This window comes from Schistocerca gregaria, chromosome 1 (assembly GCF_023897955.1).
Source record: "Schistocerca gregaria isolate iqSchGreg1 chromosome 1, iqSchGreg1.2, whole genome shotgun sequence".
Classification (NCBI taxonomy): domain Eukaryota; kingdom Metazoa; phylum Arthropoda; class Insecta; order Orthoptera; family Acrididae; genus Schistocerca; species Schistocerca gregaria.
Genome location: NC_064920.1, coordinates 1,165,760,967 through 1,165,785,481, shown reverse-complemented (window position 1 = coordinate 1,165,785,481; position 24,515 = coordinate 1,165,760,967). Strand labels below are relative to the sequence as shown.

The window sequence follows — 24,515 nt, the reverse complement described above, 5'->3', positions numbered from 1 at the left end:
CTAGCGGTCACTACGAGAGATATACGTAAGAAACTGTTTCTGGACCCCTCACTTACAGAACTTGAAGTAGGTTTTCGCGCGATGCTTGATGTCTATCTACGAGCGTCTGCCAACTGAGATTTTTCAGCATTTCCATGACATCTTATAGTGAGCCAAGCAAACCCAGCAACATTCGTGATGTGTTTTGTTCCGTAAGGTCAACATCCCATGCTAATCCTAGTTGGTATGCGTTCCACAAACTTGACCATTTCCGTATTCCTCACTCTGAGCTGTATTAGATCACCAAAATTCTTAAACTTATTGACTATTTTAATTTTTCCGCAATTTGTTTATTAAATTTTTAACATCTTGTATATTTATCATGTATTTTGTCTTTGCGTAAGATATTAGAACACTTGTGTTTTCTTCAATTGTTTTCAAATGTTGCTTTGTGCCCCGAGAGTACTGCAACATTGTCGGCAAAAGCTAAACACTGTACTTTTATTTGCCAAGTTGTATCTGGTCATTTAATTCTCCCTTTTTTCATTCCCACTCTTGGACCACCTATTAGAGAAGACATTTTAACAAAATATGGGGGAGACCATCTGACCGTCTAAGATATTTTCGTACCGATAGTACTTTACTATAGATAACAGTGTTTGCCTACATTTAAAAAGAGCTGCCATTCGGCCGATGAGATGTACAGAACTGTGAAAGACGTGCGGCTAACATGTGGACATTTCGTCGCAGGCAGTGAGACGGGTGTAATCGCGTGCAGTTTCAGCCCGTGCTGCTCAGCTGGCCACAGAGCGCCGGCGCGCTGAATTAACCCGCGCAACTAATAAAACAATGTTTACCGAATGGAAGAACACCGGAGGGCAGTGGTAAGCCCGCGCTTCCGGAACAAGTCGTTCGGGTAATGCAATAGTAATTACGTTTACGTAGTTGTTAATTAAATTGATTTCGGGTGATATCCAATTAATTCCGGTGTAATAGACCGTCAGAAAGCAAACATTTGCAGCGCGAAATGTAAGCGCGTGTGTCGGCGAGAGGTACGCCAACTGGTGCGTGCAGCGTTGGTTGGAGTAGAGACCAGAACACGTGGCAGAGAGGGTACATCCCCTCTGTAGAGCACCGCTGGAACTGACGTGGGCGAGCGCTCAAATGGCTGCACTACGAAAACAGTCCCCGTGTTAGTTCGAGCAAATCGCCGAATGGTCTGGCATACGTGAAAGAACAGTTTAGTGCATGCTCCTGGAGCAAAAGAGTGCTTCCAATCCATTGCTAAAAAGTAGCAGGTAATTTTCGTTTTCGAGAAGTGTTGCCTACAGATGCATATAACTGCTGGCCTGTGCCACTGGCGGAAAAGTATGCTCCGTAGTAAAGAACAAGGATTCTGCAAGCAGAAATCTTGCGAAACCTACGTCTATGGGTTCCATAGCGAGGCAAATAACGATACTAAGTAGATGCCTCAGTCTTTGACTTGCAAAGGACTGTCAGTGCAGACGCCTATATTAATGTGGCCCGTCACGAATTCCTCTCCTGTGCCAAACTGATCATCTCAGAGTAACACTTGTATCCAACGTCCTCAATGTTTTCTTGGATGTGTTCCAATCTCTGTGTCCCCCTACAGTTTTAATGGTCTACAGATCCCTCTGGCACCATTGAAGTTATTGTTTGATATCTTAAATCATATCCTATCAAGCTGCCCATTGTCCTTGTCAGTGTTACCAATATGTTACTTTCTCACCGTTCTGTAGGAAACCTCCTCATCTTCTCATTCCACCTAATTTTCAACATCCTTCTATAGTACCACAATTCAAACGCTTCGATTCCTTTCTTTTCTGCTTTTCCACTCTCCATAATTCGCTTCGATACAATGTTGAGCTCCAACTAGGAGAATTCTTTTGACCAGGAACGTCCTCTTCGCTATTCGGCTTTTATGTGCTTCTTCCGTCGTTCATCATGTGATGCGTTGCTTGCAATAGAGCTGAATTCTTCACAGGGTCTCACATTTTAAGTATAAATGCACGTGTAAGACATCAGCCCTACCGAATGATTCCAGGCGGAAATCTGGGCAGTAATTCTATTAATACACATTTATGACCTTCTGAAGCCAGAGGTTTTAAACTTTTGTGTGTACTTCTTGTTCGTCACTAACTCATCCCCACTGCAACCACCTGAAGCCCGAACGCGTGATACTGTACAGTGGAGAGAGTAAGAGGTTTGTAAATTACTGTTTCAGCATTGCCGATTTTTGATGATCAGTTTATCGCTTATCTTCACTCAGGTACTCCTTTTTCTTCTCTTTGTACGCTATTCAATTCCTCCAGCTCTACCTCATGTTCTCTGAGAACAGATATGACACAGTCGTTTAATAAACAAAGTAAGAGCATATGGACTATCAGACCAATTGTGTGATTGAATTGAAGAGTTCCTAGAAAACAGAACGCAGCATGTCCTTCTCAATGGAGAGGAGTCTTCCGAAATAGGACTGATTTCAGGTGTGCCGCAGGGGAGTGTCGTAGGACCGTTGCTATTCACAATATACATAAATAACCTTCGGATAACATCTGAAGTTCACTGAGGCTTTTTGCGAATGATACTGTAGTATATCGAGATGTTGTAACAATGGAAAATTGTACTGAAATATAGGAGGATCTGCATCGAATTGACGCATGGTGCAGGGAATGGCAACTGAATCTCAATGTAGACAAGTGTAATGTGCTACGAATACATAGAAGGAAAGATCCCTTATCATTTAGCTACAATATAGCACGTCAGCAACTGGAAGCAGTTATCTGGGGGTAGGCATTAGGAGTGATTCAAAATGGGATGATCATATAAAATTGATCATCGGTAAAGGAGATGCCAGACTGAGATTCATTGGAAGAATCCTAAGGAAATGCAAACCGAAAACAAAGGAAGTAGGTTACAGTACACTTGTTCGTCCACTGCTTGAATATTGCTCAGCAGTGTGGGATCCGTACCAGATAGGGTTGATAGAAGAGATAGAGAAGATCCAACGGAGACCAGCGCTTTTCTTTACAGGATCATATAGTAATCGCGAAAGCGTTACGGAGATGATAGATAAACTCCAGTGGAAGACTTTGCAGGAGAGACGCTCAGTAGCTAGGTACGGGCTTCTGTTGAAGTTTCGAGAACATACCTTCACCGAGGAGTCAAGCAGTATATTATTCCCTCCTACGTATATCTCGCGAAGAGACCATGAGGATAAAATCAGAGATATTAGAGCCCACACAGAGGCATACCGACGATATATCTTTCCACGAACAATACGAGACTGGAATAGAAGGGAGAACCGAGAGAGGTACTCAAGGTACCCTCCGCCACACAGCGTCAGGTGGCTTGCTGACTATGGATGTAAATGTTGATGTAGACACCAACGAATCTATACCGCACACCTGTTTCCTGAGAATTTTGAACATCTGGCACCAATTTACATTGTCGAAAGTTTTTCCTAACCCAACAGATCCTATGAATGCACCATGCATGATCTTTCTCGTCTTCCTTACATTTTCAGGCCCAGCGTCGGAACTGCCTCTCTAGCACATGTACCAAAATAATGATCATCATAAAGATCCTTAATTTTCTTTTCCTTTCGTTTGTCTATTATTCGTGTCAGCAGCTTGGATGCTTGAGGTGTTAAGCTGATTTTTTTGCAGTTCTCGCACATGTCTATCATTTCTACCTTCGGGATTGTGAAAATGCTATTTTTCCGGAAGTCGTATTTCTCCAGACCTATATATCTACGAACGAAGCTGAAGAGTCGTTTGGTTTCCATTTGCCTTAATTATTTCAGAAATTGCGAAGGAAAGTTCCCTGCATCCTCCGTTTTATCAGATCGGAAGTCATCCAAACCTCTGCGAAACTCTGTCGCTTATTGAACAGAACACTAGCTTAACGGAAAAACAGGTGAGCTTTATTACTGTACTCGAGACGTCTTAATTCATGAAACTCAGTATTTGATTTCAATCATTGAGATTCTGGATAATTAAACGACAATTTATAGAAGAAATGAGCGGATTCAGCAGTCACCACTTTGACAATGTGGTTTTCTCAAAGTGCAACTTATTCAGATGTGAATATGGCCGGTGACGACCGAATTTCGTGTTGATATTACATGTGGTATCTTCGTCGCCAAAAGTACAAAGTAAAACTTCCAACCACTAAAATTAGAGTCCTATGAAGGGACATGAAATTTATGTCAAATTGGGACGATGTGTAATACAGGCTTCGATATGCAAATTACTAGAATTTCAGCGCATCTGCCCGAAATAAGCAGAAGTAACGGCATCTATATGCTTTCCAATATTTCCAGGTGTTATAAACGCATAAATAAATAAGGAATTTTGGAATGAAAAACTAAATGAATAAAAGACTTCACGGTTAAGGTTGCGAAGATGACACAAAAATACAGAAATAAGTTGTCTCGCATTTGCAGATGACTTTGCTATACTTTTAGAAAAGTAACACAAATTAATCTTTTGGAAGAAAGAGTCAATGGGGCCGGCTTAAGAATATCTGCGGAAGAAAAATTAGAAACATTAAAAATGCCCCGAAATTTATGGAAACAGATTCTGGTGAAAATGAAAAAGTGGAACAATTTAAATATCCTGCTGAGTTGTGCCAAGAAAATGATTTGGAGGAAGCTACCATAGAGGGAAGGATACGTAAAATGAGGAGGACATTATAACAAAGACTTCCGCAACAAAAGTACCTGTCTCAAACTACGGGGAAACAACTGACAGGAAATTGTTTAGATGAAAAGTATTGGATGCGGTAGGATTACAAGGTAGAAGAGTAAAAAAAAAAAAATTTTTTTTGAAGTGTTTGAAAGTCAGGAATGAAAACATAGTGAAGAGATGAAAGTGCTGGAAGAAAAATACAGAACAGCGGACCAACCATTTTAAATTTGATGTGGTCCTTGGATGTCCGTTTGAGAAAAGGAAACCAGAGAGAATGAGGAAAGATCACATAGCAGGTGTACCATTATGCAATCGTATTTGAATGTTGGTTGCATTTGAGAGTACCGTGTTGAACCTTGTGTAAGATAGAGAGATGTGTGCCAGTACGTTTCGGAACTCCACAGTGGTACTATCGTGGCATATTGAGACTAGGGTATATCATTCCGAGATATTGGAACTCTCGTTGGTTTAATCTTACCACTGTCTAGTGAAAGTGGAGACAAGAGATTCAGAAGGGCCTTACTCAAGGCACGAGAGGACAGATATTTTGTTGGCTTGGCCATGACGGTTCGTACGAGGGTCAGTCAAAAAGTAATGCCTCCTATTTTTTTTTCTACGTTTAATTGTCAGGAAATTTAAATGCAATTACATAGGTTGAAAACCACAACATTGAGGATCATTTTGTCATTTTTCAATGTAATCTCCGCCCATCTCTACAGTTTTGGTCCATCTTTGAACAAGGGCATGTATCCCAGCACGGTAAAAATCACAGCTCTGCTTCCTAAGCCATTGACGCACGGATGTTTTGACGGCCTCCTCATCTTCAAAATGAATCCCACGATGAGCTTCTTTTAGTGGCCCGAACAGATGGAAGTCTGATGGTGCCAGGTCAGGGCTGTATGGGGGATGAGGCAAAACTTCCCATCCAATTTTGACAATCTCGTCAGAGGTGTGACGACTGGTGTGTGGTCTTGCATTGTCATGCAAAAGAAGAACATCTGCCATTGATTTTGTTGGGCGAACTCGCTGAAGACGTGCTTTAAGTTTTTTGAGGGTTGTGACGTATTGAACAGAATTTATTGTGCATCGCTGCTCCAAAAAATCAACCAGAATCACACCCTCTGTATCCCAGAAAACTGTTGCCATAACTTTCCCTGCCGATCGCACAGTTTTGAATTTTTTCTTCCTCGGCGAGCTTGTGTGACGCCACTCCATTGACTGCCTCTTTGATTCGGGTTCAAAAAAATGCACCCATGTTTCGTCCCCGGTCACATTTTTTTTCAGAAACTCATCTCCCTCCAAACGGAAGCGCTGCAAGTGTTGGGAGGCTATTGTTTTCCTTGCCTCTTTATTCTGATCGGTTAACATTCTTGGAACCCACCGTGCACAAACTTTTGAGTACCCCAATTGTTTAATAATCGTGATCACAATGCCTTTACTAAGAGAAATAATGCGACACACTTTATCTGCAGTCACCCGACGGTCACCACGAATGATGTCATCAACTTTCTGAATGTTGTGTGGAGTCACTGCACTCACCGGCCTGCCGCTCCGCTTTTCGTCAGTCAACGGTGTTTGCCCTTCAGCTTCCTTTCAACGACGAACCCATCGTCTAACAGTGCTGACATCTACTGTCACAACACCATACACCTTCTTCAGTCTTTCATGAATGCGTATGGGCGTTTCACCTTCTGCATTCAAGAATTCAATCACACAACGCTGTCTCAAACGAACATCGATGTCGGCCATCTTACAAACTTCTGCTGTGCTGTCACCTGTTGACACAGAAAGTTACTACTGCAGTGGATTGCAGAAGAAGGTTTGAGGAATGGCGCCAAATTCAAATTTTTCACTTAACTTAATTTTTTTTAAGTAGAAAAAAAATGGGAAGCATTACTTTTTGACCGACCCTCGTACATCTAAGTCACCTACCTAGAGCATGGGAAACGGGCTTGCCTGCAGCAGGACTAACGTCTACGTCGGCAGTGCGACGACGCCTTGAACACACTTGACTGTCAGCAGGGGACCATTGCTGCGGCTCCCCTTGACGCGGCTGCAGGGAATCCGACTACTCTGAACACGGGAATGGAACCACGCCTTCTTTTCAGACGTAGCATTTTGGCGTACAGTATGAAGATGGTCGTACCCGTTTTTGTAGACTGCGGAGAACTGGCGTTGCCAAAGTGCATCGCTCATTATCACACGGGCTCCGCACCTTGCATTGTCATTTGCTGAGCCATCGCAACAAAATCTGGGTACACAGCACGATCACGTCTCCTTCCATAGCCGGTAATTTGGACAGTGGCTATTGTATTTCTGACATATTAATGCAACTGATCGAACAATATATCCACGACGTTCACGCAGAATGGACACAAAACATAGGATCAGTTTGATGATCAGTTTCTCAAAAGCAAAGGTAAAGGGACCAGAAAGACAGTTCTATCGGATTTGTCGGCCTGTAGAAATCTTTAGCCAATGTAAAATGGTGCAAGAAGTTCGACTCAGAAACGTTGAAACTAATCGACCGTTCGCGTGCTGTTGCCCTGAGCATGTATGGAAAGTGGTTGAACGATGATGAAACAGTTACATCCGCCTGGTGAACGTTTTCTCTGCACACCAAGAATGCCACGCGGGCAGCCGCCCATCCAGGAGGTCGTCAGTAAACAGCTTTCACCAACACAAAAATATTTTGCTTATATGGTCTGGGCTGGCTACGGAGGTACTCGGCGCCTCCACAGCGTTTGGGGGTCTCCAATCTCGCCGACAGGCAGCGTACCTGCCGCAGCAGGGAGCGCTGTGGGTCGGACACTCTTTTACTAAGCAAGGTCGTGTGCGCTCCCGACACCACATGGATATCCATCCGCTCTGAACTACCTGGCCACCGCCGGGCCGTGATATCTGTTACGCCCTACATCTCAGCAGTACCGTCTGGCAGTATCAACAGTTCGGTCTCAGCACTACAGTTTGTCGGTCCCAGAAGTTTGGTCTCAGCAGATCGTTCGACTTCGTACAGGTCTGCAGCAACAGTACGTCAGTCGTCACGGGCGTGCAGCCTCGGCTCAGTAACACCCAAGGCTTCATGCCGCCCTCTTCTGCGACTGCAGTGTTTGTCCTGTAGGCACATCACAGACAATGTCACAGGAGACAGATTTCTGTTGTATCAACGAAGAAGTCGTGAAGCAGGAGGCGTAAGACAGTTATGATCCGTGGGCTACATGAGATTAGACGACAGCTCTCACCACGCCTCCATACTTGGTGGGAGACTTTCTTTTCTAGGTATTTTTATGTGATCAGTGTGCGCACAGAACTAGAAAGAGCGCGGTGACGCGATCGCAGGGCTTATTAGAGAGACTGCCTAACACATCTGTGCGTAGCTTCATCATATTTTCACAGTGGCTTCCATTTCGCTACCAATCGGACCTTACCTGCCGAATAGCCCTCATACTTGTGTGGATATTCATCCAAGAACGTTATAACTGACTTCCGTTTTGTTAATAAAGTTACTCTTTGTCTTCGATGATTCTTCAGGTCGAGCAAACGTTTCTGTGCCTCATCAGAGAACGTAGAGGACGGAGACTTGTCAGCTTTGTCAAGCACAATAGGCGGCGACACGTGGCGGGTCTGCCTACGGAGTAGGCTGTTGGTGCAGGCGCACGAGGCACTCGTGCTGAGAAGTACACCGTTCAGAGCACGTTGTTCAACGCTGGCTTTCGCAGCACACGACAGTGACCCAACGACATCATCCACAGTGACCCACCGACATCGTCTGTTCCGACTTTTGTGAAGAAAGGATTATCGATATGAAGCGTGGATCAATGGAAAAATGTCACCTACTCAAATAAACGATGTTCCTTGCTAAAAATAAGTCGTAGGTAATCATGCAGGTGTTCGGAGGCTCGAAGAACGCATCGCGTCTGCATACCATACCGTTGCTCAGCTTCCTTTGGCATGGAAATTTCATAACCGGCAACGAGCGACGCGGCCCTATGGGATTCGCCCACAGGATTGCCTCTCTGCAATGTATATAGCTAGTTTTCATGTTTTCCGTCGCGGTTGGAGCAGATTCCCATGTTTGCTCCTCCGGAGACCCAGACTTATTTTAGATCTGACTAATTTTAAGAAAGATTGTACACCAGATTCTACATTCCAATCTCAGTTTTTTAACATTTTAGATGCGCATCACGGTTTTACCGTCGTTTACACTGATGGCTCCAAACAGGAGAATTTCCTTGTCTGTTCTGTAGTGTTCCCTGATCATGTTACCAGTATTCGCCTCCCTGATGAGTATACCGTTTTCGCAGCGGAGCTCCACGCGGTCCTGAAGGCACTAGAGCGGATGAATCGTGTTCGCGGCAATCGATCTCTCCTCTGCTCCGATTCTCTTAGTGCCTTCAATCATTTCAGAATCTGTACCCAATTGAGGAGATGGTCCAGCTGATATATGACCAACTGTACTTGCTCCAACGGCGGGGTAAGGAGGTGCCCTTCTGCTGGGTGCCTGATCATGTAGGTATATGGGGCAATGAACAGGCCGATCGGGCTGCCAAGGAGGCCTGCAGAGAGCAGGATGTGGTCCAGTGTCCCATTCCCTTGTAGTCAGTCATCTCTGCACTCCACAAGAAGTGCATGGAGTTGTGGGAGGAAGAATGACTGGCCGTGACGGCCAATAAACTGTGGTTGGTGAAGTCAACAACTCTGCCGTGGCGTACCTCCTGCCAGGTGCTCAGGTGGGAAGGAGTGACCCTCACGCTTCTTCGGATTGGGCACTGTCCTCTCACACACAGCTTTCAATTACGGCGGGAGGATCCCCCGTTTTGTGATGCTTGTGGTGTGCACATCTCTGTGCGGCACATTTTAACAGACTGCATTTTATACCGTGATGCAAGGGCAAAAGCACAAGCTGATGGGGTAAAGTTTTGTGATGTGTCTGGTCTCTGGCCTAAACTTTTAGGCTGGAGGTTTAAGTGTATTGCAAACTGGCTGGTTCCTCCCTTTTTCCTTGCGGTCAGTCAGCCACTACCAGCTGCTCCCTCTACCACATTCTTCCTGAGTTGTCCATGTTTTACTGCTGGCGGCATACTTCGTCCCACGCTTTGGTGTGGGTCGGCACATAGTTTACCAAGCTTGTTTACTGTGTCTTACGTTCTGTTTAATCTTATTGTTCTGAGTATTTTCTTGACACCCGTCTCAATCTGTTATTGAGCGGACGCTGAAGACCTTGTGCGCCCTAAAAAACCCTCTCCATCCATCCATCAGAAGGAGGCCGGTGAGGACAATAATGTGCTATGATGGACGTCTGTAGAACCTGTGGCAGTAATCGAATGCACTATGTGAACACTACCGCGGATTACATGCATCCCTACATGCTTGATATGATATGACGATGATATCATCTTGTAGCAGGATAACTGTTAGTGTCACAAGGATATAATCGTGTTTCGGTGATTTGAGGAGCTTATAGTGAAGTCACATTGATCTATTGGTCACCTAATTGGTCTCATATGAACATGATTGAACATCTGAGAACCTAACGGGTGTCAGCTCCGTGTCCAAATGGCTCTGGTGGCACATACCTCCAGAAATCTACCAAGAACTTCTGGAATTCAGTACCACTGTTGTATTACAGGGTGTTTCAAAAATGACCGGTATATTTGAAACGGCAATACAAACTAAACGAGCAGCGATAGAAATACACCGTTCGTTGCAATATGCTTGGGACAACAGTACATTTTCAGGCAGACAAACTTTCGAAATTACAGTAGTTACAATTGTCAACAACAGATGGCGGTGCGGTCCGGGAAACTCTATAGTACGATATTTTCCCCATATCCACCATGCGTAGCAATAATATGGCGTAGTCTCTGAATGAAATTACCCGAAACCTTTGACAGCGTGTCTGGCGGAATGGCTTCACATGCAGATGAGATGTACTGCTTCAGCTGTTCAATTGTTTTTGGATTCTGGCGGTACACCTGGTCTTTCAAGTGTCCCCACAGAAAGAAGTCACAGGGGTTCATGTCTGGCGAGTAGGGAGGCCAATCCACGCCGCCTCCTGTATGTTTCGGATAGCCCAAAGCAATCACACGATCATCGAAATATTCATTCAGGAAATTAAAGACGTCGGCCGTGCGATGTGGCCGGGCACCATCTTGCATAAACCACGAGGTGTTCGCAGTGTCGTCTAAGGCAGTTTGTACCGCCACAAATTCACGAAGAATGTCCAGATAGCGTGATGCAGTAATCGTTTCGGATCTGAAAAATGGGCCAATGATTCCTTTGGAAGAAATGGCGGCCCAGACCAATACTTTTTGAGGATACAGGGACGATGGGACTGCAACATGGGGCTTTTCGGTTCCCCATATGCGCCAGTTCTGTTTACTGACGAAGCCGTCCAGGTAAAAATAAGCTTCGTCAGCAAACCAAATGCTGCCCACATGTATATCGCCGTCATCAATCCTTTGCACTATATCGTTAGCGAATGTCTCTCGTGCAGCAATGGTAGTGGCGCTGAGGGGTTGCCGCGTTTGAATTTTGTATGGACAGAGGTGTAAACTCTGGCGCATGAGACGATACGTGGTCGTTGGCGTCATTTGGACCGCAGCTGCAACACGTCGAACGGAAACCCGAGGCCGCTGTTGGATCACCTGCTGCACTAGCTGCGCGTTGCCCTCTGTGGTTGCCGTACGCGGTCGCCCTACCTTCCCAGCACGTTCATCCGTCACGTTCCCAGTCCGTTGAAATTTTTCAAACAGATCCTATATTGTATCGCTTTTCGGTCCTTTAGTTACATTAAACCTCCGTTGAAAACTTCGTCTTGTTGCAACAACACTGTGTTCTAGGCGGTGGAATTCCAACACCAGAAAAATCCTCTGTTCTAAGGAATAAACCATGTTGTCCACAGCACACTTGCACGTTGTGAACAGCACACGCTTACAGCAGAAAGACGACGTACAGAATGGCGCACCCACAGACTGCGTTGTCTTCTATATCTTTCACATCACTTGCAGCACCATCTGTTGTTGAAAATAGTAACTACTGTAATTTCGAAAGTTTGTCCGCCTGAAAATGTACTGTTGTCCCAAGCATATTGCAACAAACGGTGTATTTCTATCGCTGCTCGTTTAGTTTTTATTGCCGTTTCAAATATACCAGTCATTTTTGAAACACCCTGTAAATTCAAAAGGCAGACCAAGACGCTATTAAGCAAGTAGTCATCATTTTTTCACTCATCAATGTATAAGCAATCATTCTTGCTTCCCTACTTCCATGAGCTGAAGACGACTAAAATCCAACATGTAGTGAATAAAGTATATTCTGCCATGCAGTTTATAATGATGTACATTTTATGTATTTGATGTAGGTGTTTCTAACGGAGGACTCTTCGAAATGAAGAATAAAGGCAAACACTAAAGCCTGATGACCGTCGTTGAAAGGAAAATCAACTGGGGAAATACTGACGACGAATTTGTCTCCACCAGAAATGCGAAATGTAAATAGAATTCACAGTGAGCTATTAATTATCGAATGGACTAGTGCAGTGACCTGCCTCATTTCATACGAGTAATATGACACGCGGTCACAAACAATGTGAAATATTAACAACTAATTAAAATCTCTGCAAATATGTTTTTGTTTTATTTGATACATGGAAGTATTAGCTGGGGTAATTGCAAAATCATGTCCAGTGCATGTAAAATTGATAATTCACATTAATTTTCATATGCACGTTTGGAGACTATTTATGACCTTCGTGTTTGTATTTGTACTTTTTAACTTTTGTGTGTTGTACTACTTATTTCAGTTACTTCAATGTCATTGTCCTGTTCCAACAACTTTTTTCCATTAATGTCATCTACGTATATATACCAAATTTTGCGTCCTCGATAGTATATTGATTGTGAATCCCTGCAACTCTTCTCTTCTATTGTTCCTTAATGAGGCGTTTTAACTGTCGCTGGATGGCGTAATAATTGTGCGACAAACTCGCCTATTCTTCTGATGACATTTTTCCACTTTCCTACATCTTTGCATACATTCTTCCAGCTCAAATCCATTTACATTGTATTACATGTATTGATCTCCATTGGTAAAATGTGATTCTGGAAGTCGGAAACTGAACAATAACCATCTACGACTCCCATGACTACATTGACACGAAACTGGTTTTATCCACAATTTTTTTTAGATGTGAACATAGAGTAGCGCTGTCAGGCTGCAAGTTCCATACCACCTTCTTCTTGATGGTACTGACACTCACCTAGGGTACGAGAAGGTAACTCATAGTCGTAACATTTACTTCATATTTATTTACAGGAATGTTAGTTCAAAAATGGTTCAAATGGCTCTGAGCACTATGGGACTCAACTGCTGTGGTCATTAGTCTCCTAGAACTTAGAACTACTTAAACCTAACTAACCTAAGGACATCACACACATCCATGCCCGAGGCAGGATTCGAACCTGCGACCGTAGCAGTCGCACGGTTCCGAACTGCGCGCCTAGAACCGCTAGAACACCGAGGCCGGCCCTGAATGTTAGTATTCTCATGTGTCGTTTACTAATGAACTATTATTACATAGAAAAAATGACATCATCAAATTTAAAAAAAAAAAATCCTGGGTACAAAACACACGACGTAGACTGCGTTTACCTCACTAAGCTGTGACCAATCACAAAGTGAAGTTGCACTCGGAGAAAATACTCTATGGTTACATGTTTTCACTGTTAGGACAAGCTGGGGTGCATTAACATTTGGTTGCAGCAATTTGAATTTGAATTTATGACACTAACCGTATTATTTTAGGTGCAGAAACAACTACAGTATTCACCCTGTGATTTAACGAGCATTGCGCTCTCATTTAAATATACTACCGAAAGAGTCAGCCTACAGGAATTGTGAAACGAGCCCTGTCACCGAGGACCGTGTGTCACAAATGCCGCAGATTCACCACGAGACGGAGAAACTCACAGGCGTCTATTGTCTATTGAGGCCTAAGCGCTGCAGTGTGTGAGTCAGACAGACTAGAACCTACGGCATAGGGAAACCCAGTAGAAGCCGTTTGTGGCCGAGGAGACGTAGCAGTTTTAAGTATGACGGACCTAAGATCGGTTATAAAAGGGAAACATTTATGGAAACTATTTATTTCTGTAGCAATGCAGGGAATGAAGCTACAGTAATTTTAATCAACCATACTTCATAAAATTTCAAGGTGATCCCAATAAAACTTGAACATTAATCATATGTATAATAATTTAGGATTTACTGTTAATGTGAAATTAACAAGTTTTGTAAAAAAGACCTGAATGCTAAAATCTGAACGCTTTGGTCTTTCTTAACTATCGACATTTCATATAGAAGTGCATCATTATAAAGACAAAACGTTGTAAATATCAACTCTGTAACTTTACTCGTTTAAAAGACATTTAAAAGACATTTAAATTTCAGTATTTATAGTTGAGTATCAGATAGTCATTTCCTCCACACAAAACCTATTGGACGATGGCAGTATAACACCTTATTAAAGCATTAGGTAATAGAATATTTGTTGAAAGGTTTAGTGCATAATAGTTACTTTTGTTTTTTATTTATTTATCAGAAAACACATTGGTGCAAGGCTACTGGCCATGGCATTCAAAGCTAAGAAACGAAATTGTATTGGTTTTATGTAAAAGAATTTAACGTTTATTATGTAATGGATATTATTGTTACTTTATATGGAATGTGAAAATGGTGAAGCTTTGATTATTTAAATATGTTAAAATGTAAAGATTATGTAGAATACGCTGTATTCAATCAGATGGACTGCTTCAGGAAAGGGAATTTCCCTAGTCAGGTGAGCGAGAATATACGACCCTCAGGAAACCCGCAGTGTTGGTGAAGACGCGAAAGTGGACAGTTGGGCTGGAGTTCTCAAAGGGTACAGTTCGGATTGAGACGCGAAAGCGGACAGTCAGTCTTTAGGCAGCAAGGAAGTGAAACGACTTAGAAAATTTCGCGTTGTGTGGTATCGCGAGACTTGGTCTCTGAGCGGTGAGCAGCCACGCTCCAGGTGTGAACTCTAACTTTTCGCGTAGATAACTTGTATTTCGCGATGAGACTGTGAATGACCGAGCTGTGTCAAATGGATACGCGCTGGAGTGTACCAGTAACTCTAAATACGACCACTTTGGCTATTAGTTTGCTTTCTGAATAAACATTATTCTAACCAAATCGCAACTGTGTGGCCTACATCACTTATGGGTCGTTAATTTAGTTCCAGATATTATTGTTACTGCTATTATATGTTATGTTAACTTTGTATTTCGCAAACTTGACATCAGCCAGACAATTTAACCAAAGGGTCACAAGTGTCTAACTTAGGGCGTCTTTGATTCGTAATCAAAACGTCTTCGGTCCCGGATTCGATCCCCGCCACTGCCTAAATTTTGATAAGTAATCAGCATTGGCGGCCGAAGACTTCCGGCATAAGAAGTCAGTCTCATTCTGCCAACGGCCTTGTCAGAGAGGGCGGAGGAGCGGATAGAGGTTCAAGGGCACTCTCCTGTCCTAGGAGTGGGAAATTGCCCCTAAAGGCGGAAGAATCAGCAATGAGCAACGACATGAGGATGTAGAAGGCAATGGAAACCACTGAATTAAAGACACGTAACGTGTATCCACAGGACATGTGACCTGTAGTTGAAGAAGTTTCATGATGATCTCTCCATTGGCAAAAGATTCCGGAATAGTCCCCCATTCGGATCTCCGGGAGGGAATTGCCAAGAGGGAGGTTACCATGAGAAAAGGATTGAATAATCAACGAAAGGATAACGTTCTACGAGTCGGGGCGTGGAATGTCAGAAGCTTGAACGTGGTAGGGAAACTAGAAAATCTGAAAAGGGAAATGCAAAGACTCAATCTAGATATAGTAGGGGTCACTGAAGTGAACTGGAAGGAAGACAAGGATTTCTGGTCAGATGAGTATCGGGTAATGCCAACAGCAGCAGAAAATGGAATAACAGGTGTAGGATTCGTTATGAATAGGAAGGTAGGACAGAGGGTGTGTTACTGTGAACAGTTCAGTGGCCGGGTTGTTCTAATCAGAATCGACAGCAGACCAACACCGACAACGACAGTTCAGGTATACATGCCGACGTCGCAAGCTGAAGATGAACAGATAGAGAAAGTGTATGAGGATATTGAAAGGGTAATGCAGTATGTAAAGGGGGACGAAAATCTAATAGTGATGGGCTACTGGAGTGCAGTTGTAGGCGAAGGAGTAGAAGAAAAGGTTACAGGAGAATATGGGCTTGGGACAAGGAACGAAATAGGAGAAAGACTAATTGAGTTCTGTAACAAGTTTCAGCTAGTAATAGCGAATACCCTGTTCAAGAATCACAAGAGGAGGAGGTATACTTGGAAAAGGCCGGGAGATACGGGAAGATTTCAATTAGATTACATCATGGTCAGACAGAGATTCCGAAATCAGATATTGGATTGTAAGGCGTACCCAGGAGCAGGTATAGACTCAGATCACAATATAGTAGTGATGACGAGTAGGCTGAAGTTCAAGACATTAGTCACGAAGAATCAATACGCAAAGAAGTGGGATACGGAAGTTCTAAGGAATGACGAGATACGTTTGAAGTTCTCTAACGCTATAGATACAGCAATAAGGAATAGCGCAGTAGGTAACACAGTTGAAGAGGAATGGACGTATCTAAAAATGGCCATCACAGAAGCTGGGAAGGAAAACATAGGTACAAAGAAGGTAGCTGCGAAGAAACCATGGGTAACAGAAGAAATACTTCAGTTGATTGATGAAAGGAGGAAGTACAAACATGTTCCGGGAAAATCAGGAATACAGAAATACAAATCGCTGAGGAATGAAATAAATAGGAAGTGCAGGGAAGCTGAGACGAAATGGCTGCAGGAAAAATGTGAAGACATCGAAAAAGATATGATTGTCGGATAGACAGACTCAGCATACAGGAAAGTCAAAACAACCTTTGTTGACATTAAAAGCATTCCAGATACTGAAAAAAGTAGGGATAAGCTATAGGGAGGGACGGGTCATATACAATATGTACAACAATCAAGAGGGAATAATAAGAGTGGACGATCAAGAACAAAGTGCTCGTATTAAGAAGGGTGTAAGGCAAGACTGTAGCCTTTCGCCCCTACTCTTCAATCTGTACATCGAGGAAGCAGTGATGGAAATAAAAGAAAGGTTCAGGAGTGGAATTAAAATACAAGGTGAAAGGATATCAATGATACGATTCGCTAATGACATTGCTATCCTGAGTGAAAGTGAAGAAGAATTAAATGATCTGCTGAACGGAATGAACAGTCTAATGAGTACACAGTATGGTTTGAGAGTAAATCGGAGAAAGACGAAGGTAATGAGAAGTAGTAGAAATCAGAACAGCGAGAAACTTAACATCAGGATTGATGATGATTGAGATGACTACACTAAGCAGATTCAGAAGGATGTAGGTTGCAGTAGGTACTGGGAGATGAAGAAGCTTGCACAGGATAGAGTAGCATGGAGAGCTGCACCAAACCAGTCTCAGAACTGAAGACCACAACAACAACAGCAGTTTCTGCAGAATGTGTACCTGAAGTTCAGTCATTTTAACAGTGATTCCTTATGGTCCTCCTTGTTGCCGGCATGTGAGTTTTAGCCGTTCTCCCATCGATGGCTCGATTGGCACAACAATTACTGAGACACGACATCTGCTCCCGTTACTCTAAGGAACCCAACTGTCGTGTAACGACTGCGCTGATGCAGGGCAGTAAAGCGCGGCGAGGAACAGAGACGTGTGTACGTGCCGGGCGCTACCAGGGCCGTGGCAGCAGAGGCCGCGGCTGCCCTACCCCACAATGTGCACCACAGCACAGCGCCTCCCAGCGTCTGCTGCCGGCCATAAATACTTTACGGTCGCTGTTAGGGCGCCGAGTTTACGACCAGAGAGAAATAGTTCAATATTACTTTCCTCGGTATGGCTGTTATAAAGGGGACGCGCAGAAATCGCGCCAGTAGTCGGAACGAAATCTAGGCTAATATTTTATAGAAAAACTTCAAATACATAACAAGAGAAAGTAGTGTTGTGGAAGTGTGGTACTACGCACTCGTCAGTACAGAAGCAGACGAATTATCAAGGTACTATTTGTAAATAGTAACAGACAATTCACGTAGCAAAAGGAGACCGTAGCAATTTTTCTGCAGTATGGGTTTAAGTTTCAGATTGTAATGGTACTTGAATTACGTAACCATTACGGCACCGCACCTGAACGTCTCGATACCAGTAATATTCTACTGTGTTTCTGTAAAGTAGCTGACATATTTCTGAGACAACATTCAGATTTGATTTCATTAATGTAGAGGTATTTTGATAGATCGATATGTTTATACTGCAATGATATTATTCTTATGTCTATCCTGTCTTTTATCACTATGATCTTTGACGTACTTATAAGCCTTGATTTTTGGGCGCGTAAGCGGTTAGTTGTTAGAGAGTCGGACCCTGAGAAAGTCAAGTGTTGGACGTCATGTTGGAAAGACGCAAATTGTAGCCAGTTTATAAAATGTGAACTTCAACAGTGAGGAAGATGTTTTCAAGTATGTTTTGTATTGTGAAGTGATGTTTTTTGTGTTACGTGCCATTGAAACAAAAGCAATAAAAAAGAAGTGTAACTTGAATTCGGAGTGCTGATTACTTTTTTTTACATCAAAATTGTGATAACTTTGAAGAATGGTTTGTGAAGCGCATCTACAAAAATTTTGAATATAGCAGAATAAAACGTAGGCCTTTTTGCATCCGAGCTTGGAATCATAACCACCTAGATTTTCGACGATTGAGCCATGATTTTACAACGAGACCAGCGTGGGAAACACGAAAAGATGAGTGCCAAGTTAATTCATATTGACACGAAATTGCTTTATTAACTGTGCTCTAATGATACCTGCCAAATAATAACTTTTTTGCTGCCCGAAAATGCAGTATTTAGCTTCGTGAGCAACACCATAATCATTATTAAATTCTGACCTATGTTGTGGTAGCGTTGTTAGAAGATGCAGATACGAAATTCATTATGAAAAAAGGAGATTCAGATGTCAGGAGCGCGCTGACTGTGCCTGCCAGCAAAGATAAAAAACGAGAATGGAATTTGGTATTATGCACCCTCACCCAACTTGGCCTCACCATTGACCGTCACCTCACCTGGATCCCTCATCTCTGCTCCATCCAATGCAAAGCCCACAACCGCCTCCGACTACTCAAACTCCTCTCTGGCCGAACATGGGGGTTACACCACTCTACCATCCTCCACACCTACAAGTCCTTAATCCGTCCCATCCTCTGTTATGCCAATCCCTCCTGGATATCCGCTCTCCCCCAAATTCTATAAGTCCCTTCAGATCCTCGAGCGCCATACGCCTCCCGTCCCCCACACAGATCCTGTACGACCTCATTTCTTTCTCCCACCTGCTCCTATTCCTCGAACATATCTGCATACTCTACATCTCCCGCTGCCTTGATCCCCCTCGCTCACTGGTTGCTCCTCTCCTCTCCAACCCCCGCCCTCTGCCTCGTCTTCACTGTTGTGTCCCCTCTACCCTCAGTCTCTACACGCTTCATCTCCTTTCCCAAGGTGGCTTCCGTCAACTACCACTCCTGGATGATGCTCTCTCTCCCTCCACATATTCCTCCTATCAGCTCTGATCCTAGAATGAAATTTTCACTCTACAGCGGAGTGTTCGATGTTATGAAATTTCCTGGCAAATTGCGTGCCGGACCGAGACTCGAACTCGGGACCTGCGCCTTTTGTGGGCAAGTGCTATACCTAATGAGCTTCCCAAGCACGACTCACGCCACGTCCTCACAGCTTTAATTCCACCAGTACCTTGTCTCCTAACTTCCAAACTTCACAGAAGCTCTCCTGCGAACCTTGCAGAACTAGCACTGGAAGAAAGGATATTGCGGAGACATGGCTTAGTCACAGCCTGGAGGATGTTTCTAGAATGAAATTTTCACTCTACAGCGGAGTGTGCGCTGATATGCAAATTCCTGGCAGATTAAAACTGTGTGCCAGACCGACACTCGAATTCGGGACCTTTGCCTTTCTCAGGCAAAGGCAAAGGTCCCGAGTTCGAGTCTCGGTCCGGCACACAGTTTTAATCTTCCAGGAAGTTTCAACTCTGATCGTCATCCCCTCTCCTTTCCTCTGTCCTTTCCCCAGACTCCCTCTTCCCCTCTCCCCTCTTCCCTCTCTCTCTGCCTCCCTCTTCCCCCCCCCCCAAAATCCTTTTGTATTCCCCTCCTCTGCCTTTTCCCCACTCCCTGTCGCGTCTACCCAGCTCCCCTCCCCCCCCCCCCCCTCTTATAGGACCTCGTCCTTCATCGGCTCCTTTCCCCCCTCCCCCACTTCGTTTTTCCTCTCCTTCCCCCCTTTTTCTTTCCCATCATCTGTCTAGGTTTCCCCCTGTCTGCCCTCAGATGTGGTATATCATATTTGTGCCAACTTTTTAGTGCAGTGTTCAAGTGAATGTTCAGTGTTGTTCGTCTTTTCAAAGTGTAGTGAACAGAAATCATGCTGTCGCTGGGTGTGAATTTTATATCTCTTGCTAACAGAAACCAGACTGTAGCCGTGTTTCTTAATTGTCTGTCTGCTATTTTACCTGTCTGCTTCAAATGTACTTTATTAGCAACATCAACCCTATTTTTATGTTTTAAATTCCACGATTTTCCGCCAATTTACCATTTAAGTCGCCGATCTTATCGCCTGCTTTTATTATTTATTATCTTCATCTTTTTAAAACAAATTCTGTAGGTTGAAGAGCAGCGTACTAAGCTGCTTCCAGCCCGCCGCCTTTGGGGGGAATCGAAAGTCAATAAAGAAAAAAAAATAGTTTTAAGAGTCAGTCACTCCAGTAATGCAGTGAGCGTTTGACCGAGCACGTTGATCTGAGATTACACAGAAGTACTCGGAACCAAAATTCCTAAAATTAATGGAATCTCTCACTACACAAAATACCAGACAACCACTTAAAATAGATCGGCGTTAAATATGGAGTTCCGCATGTGGCATCGAAATGGTATCAGGCTGTCGCGTGACATTAGAACACTACGTAAGTAATAGTGGTGAAACGGTATACTACCTACTAGGGTGAGTGGAATCATAGCAGTAAGACAGGTCCATATGGAGCCGGGGCATAACGGCACAAATGAGCCCATAACAGTAATGAAAATATTCAATTTGTTGGAGTGTCAAAGTAGACCGTGCATCGTGTCCACAATGAATGGAATATCTCTCGCAACCGTGTAACATGACTTAAAATCAGCGGTCGAATAAAAATTTCAACATTCTCGGTGACCAAGCGTTCCCCATTCCTCTACATTTTCGTGACAAATTCACACTCTTACCTTCGTGCATGAAAACAGCTGTGTTCGCAGGGTTGCTTATACAGCGTGTAAATTTTAAGCTGACAAAACAGAATAACTCGAAAAATAAGCTTTGCACGAAAAATGTGTTGAATCCAAAGTTGATTATTTTCGAGGGGGACAATTGCTGGTGCTAAAATTAGTCCACCACCTCAGCCCCCTGGGGGTGGGGTGGGAGGCAACTTTAAAATTTTTATTGCGGAGTCAGATTACACATAAAAAACTACGGACATTTGGTGTTAAATGTTTGTTTTGATTCTTGGTAGTTGGCGCTGTATTTCAAGAAAATCTGCTGAAAAAATTAATATTTGGATCAACATTTGTAAAACTCTAATTCCTCTATCTCAAACTCCACCTTGTGGGGAGGGTGGGAGAGTTTTAGTTTTAACAAATCAAAATTTACGAAGTAAATTAAGTATTTTTTATTTATACGTAACCATTTACACGGACAAACGAGAACATGGATTTTCTTGAATTACAGCGCCAACTACCAAGAATAAAAAGAATGTTGAAATCAAAATGTACAAAATGAAGAACCCGATTCTGCAAAAAAAAATGTCGGTTCCCATCTGAAATTTTAAAGCTGTCTCCCGCCCCATACGCTACTATCACAGGTTCGAATCCTGCCTCGGGCTTGGGTGTTTGTGATGTCCTTATGTTAGTTAAGTTTAAGTAGTTCTAAGTTCTAGGGAGCTGATAACCCCAGAAGCTAAGCCCCATAGTGATCAGAGCCATTTGAACGATTTTGAAGCCTCCCCATCCCCAGGAGGCTGGGGTGGCGGGCTAATTATAGCACCTGCAGATGTCCTCCTAGAAAATAGTCAGCTTTGGATTCTACATATTTTTTGTGTGAAGCTTATTTTTGAAGTTATTCTGGTTTGTCAACTTAAAATTTACACCCTGTATATGTTCCTAGTATGATGAGGACTCAGACAACCTAACGCTATGTAGATTATATAAAAAAACCTGAAGGAAAAATGGCTGAAGTATTTAAAGAATATTGATTTCACGGAAAGTAGAGGAACCATATAAGCTATTAGAATAGATTAAAACGTTAAATATGCTTATTCAAAGCGCAGACAGACAGAGAGAGAAAGAGAGAGAGAGAGAGAGAGAGAGAGAGAGAGAGAGAGAGAGAGAGAGAGAGAAAGGGAGAGAGCAGTAGTGTAATCCACAATAAGCAAGTGAATGTAGTGTAAGTGGAATATCGAGAAGGATGAATCTGTATTAAATGATATGCACCAAGTGCGGTTGTGCAGGATAGCTTCGACGCAAGGATTCATAGGTGGTAAGCCACTAAGCATTTACTTTAAATCTTTTACTACGACATGTATATATTTGTGTACATTAGTATTTCAACAGCCTAACTCCAATTACAGTAAGAAAATTGACACCGAAATCTCTTAAACAAACGTGGGCTTCCGCCCTTTCCCATTTAGCCTTTGCAATATTAAAAAACCTCATTTGAGAAACAAATGAACTGACAAACAATCGTTAATATATAAATCACCGGCTTCAGCTGGTCTCAATTAGTGGCAAGTGGTATTCAAAATTTTAAAGCAATATCTAAGCGTCAAAAAAGAAATCACTGCTGCAATTCCTGGAAATGCCTTATCAAGATTAAGTAATGCTAGACAGTTGCACCAAAATAAAGCGTAGACCATTAGAAAAACAACGAGGCTGTAAAGATTTCATTTACTTTAACTGGTCACGAGCTGCGTTCATAAAACCATGATAACAAACCTTAAGCATCAAGACATTCCCCAAGTTATTCAGAATACAACTTTTAATATCTGATCAGACTTTACAATTAACAAAGACTGAAGCTTATACAAACAACATCACATTAAGTACACTGGTGTTCAAAATTAAAGCAACAAACCTTTGTTTCCACGTCCTGTTTCTAATTCATGTTATAATAATACAAATTGTCAGCCAGATGTCCGTACGATCGTGTTCTGCATGAAAGATAGCACTCCGGTTAACGAACAACCTTGCCAACGGTGACGTCGGGCACCTGTGAAATGAGGTAGTGTTTGCCGGGTAGATCCCCATTTATTATTTAGCTCTAAGGGCACGACAGTACCGCCTTAGTACTGCACAGCAACTGGCATATGAGCTCGCAGCATCCACTGGAGTGTTGTATCGAGGCAAATGGTGTGCAGAAGGTTAGATTAGATTAGATTAGATTAGTACTGGTTCCATAGATCATGAATACGACACTCCGTAATGATGTGGAACGTGTCAGGTTAATAAAAGGTGTCTATACAAGATATTACATTACACAAAATATTACATGACACTCCACTTTTTTGTGTGTGTTGGGGAAATTACCCACTTACTATATCCAAAAACTCATCTAATGAGTAGAAGGAGTTCCCATTCAGAAATTGTTTTAGTCCTTTTAAATGCTATATGGCTATCTGTCAGACTTTTGATGCTATTAGGTAAGTGACCAAAGACTTCCGATGCACCATAACCTACCCCATTCTGAGCCAAAGTTAGATTTAACCTTGAGTAGTGAAGATCATTCTTTCTCCTAATGTTGTGGCCATGTACACTGCTATTAATTTTAAATTCGTTCGGATTGTTAATAACAAAAGTCTTCGGCAGAGTGGCTTTTATTCTCGGAGACCTGCTGTATGTCTACTTCTGACGTGTCTTCACAGAAGGAAAGTCTAGTGTGGAGTCATCGCCATGCCACCTGGACGGTCGAGCAGAGAGCGAATGTTGTTTTCACAGATGAGTCCCAATTTAGTCCTGAGAGCGATTCTAGATGGATTGGCTTGTCGAGCGGACGTGAAACACGATTTCGGGACACAAACATCGTGGAAAGAGACTGATATCGAAGAGGGTCGCTAATGGTGCGGGCAGGGATCATGTTTATTAATCTAACCGTTCCTCATGAAATTTTAAGGGTGAATTGGCAAGGTTTAACTGCTGTCAGGTATCGTGACCAGATCTTGGGACCTCATTTGCGGTTGTTGCGAGATGCTGTAGGCGCAGATTCCGTATTGGTGGACAATAAATCTTGATCTCATACAGCACGGTTAGTTGATGTTTTCTTGGAAAAGGAAGATAATGGACGCATGTCGTGGCCTGCTCGCTCTCCTCATTTGAACACCGTAGAACAAGTCTGCGATGCACTAGGGAGACCGCTTGCATCACGTCAGCATCCACCAACCACTCTCCAAGACTGCGAGTAGCTCTGCAGGAAAAATGGGCGTTACTGCCCCAACATGAGACTGATGACAGCATTCACAGCGAGCCTCGTAGTTGGAAGACCTCTGCTGCTGACAGACTTGGCCACAGTTTTGCACAACTACAAGGTCGCAGGCTATTGCAAGAGGGATTTAACAGAGAAAGCCTGGCGTGATTCGGGTAAAATAGGTTGTATGACGGGTAT

General features: G+C 43.1%; 1 protein-coding gene across 2 annotated transcripts in view; it reads left to right on the top strand.

Annotated features, from left to right (window-relative positions):
- The window catches only part of LOC126284182 (lachesin-like), a 1,090,923-nt gene that overhangs the window by 192,231 nt on the left and 874,177 nt on the right, over window positions 1-24,515 (top strand). The window lies entirely within an intron of this gene.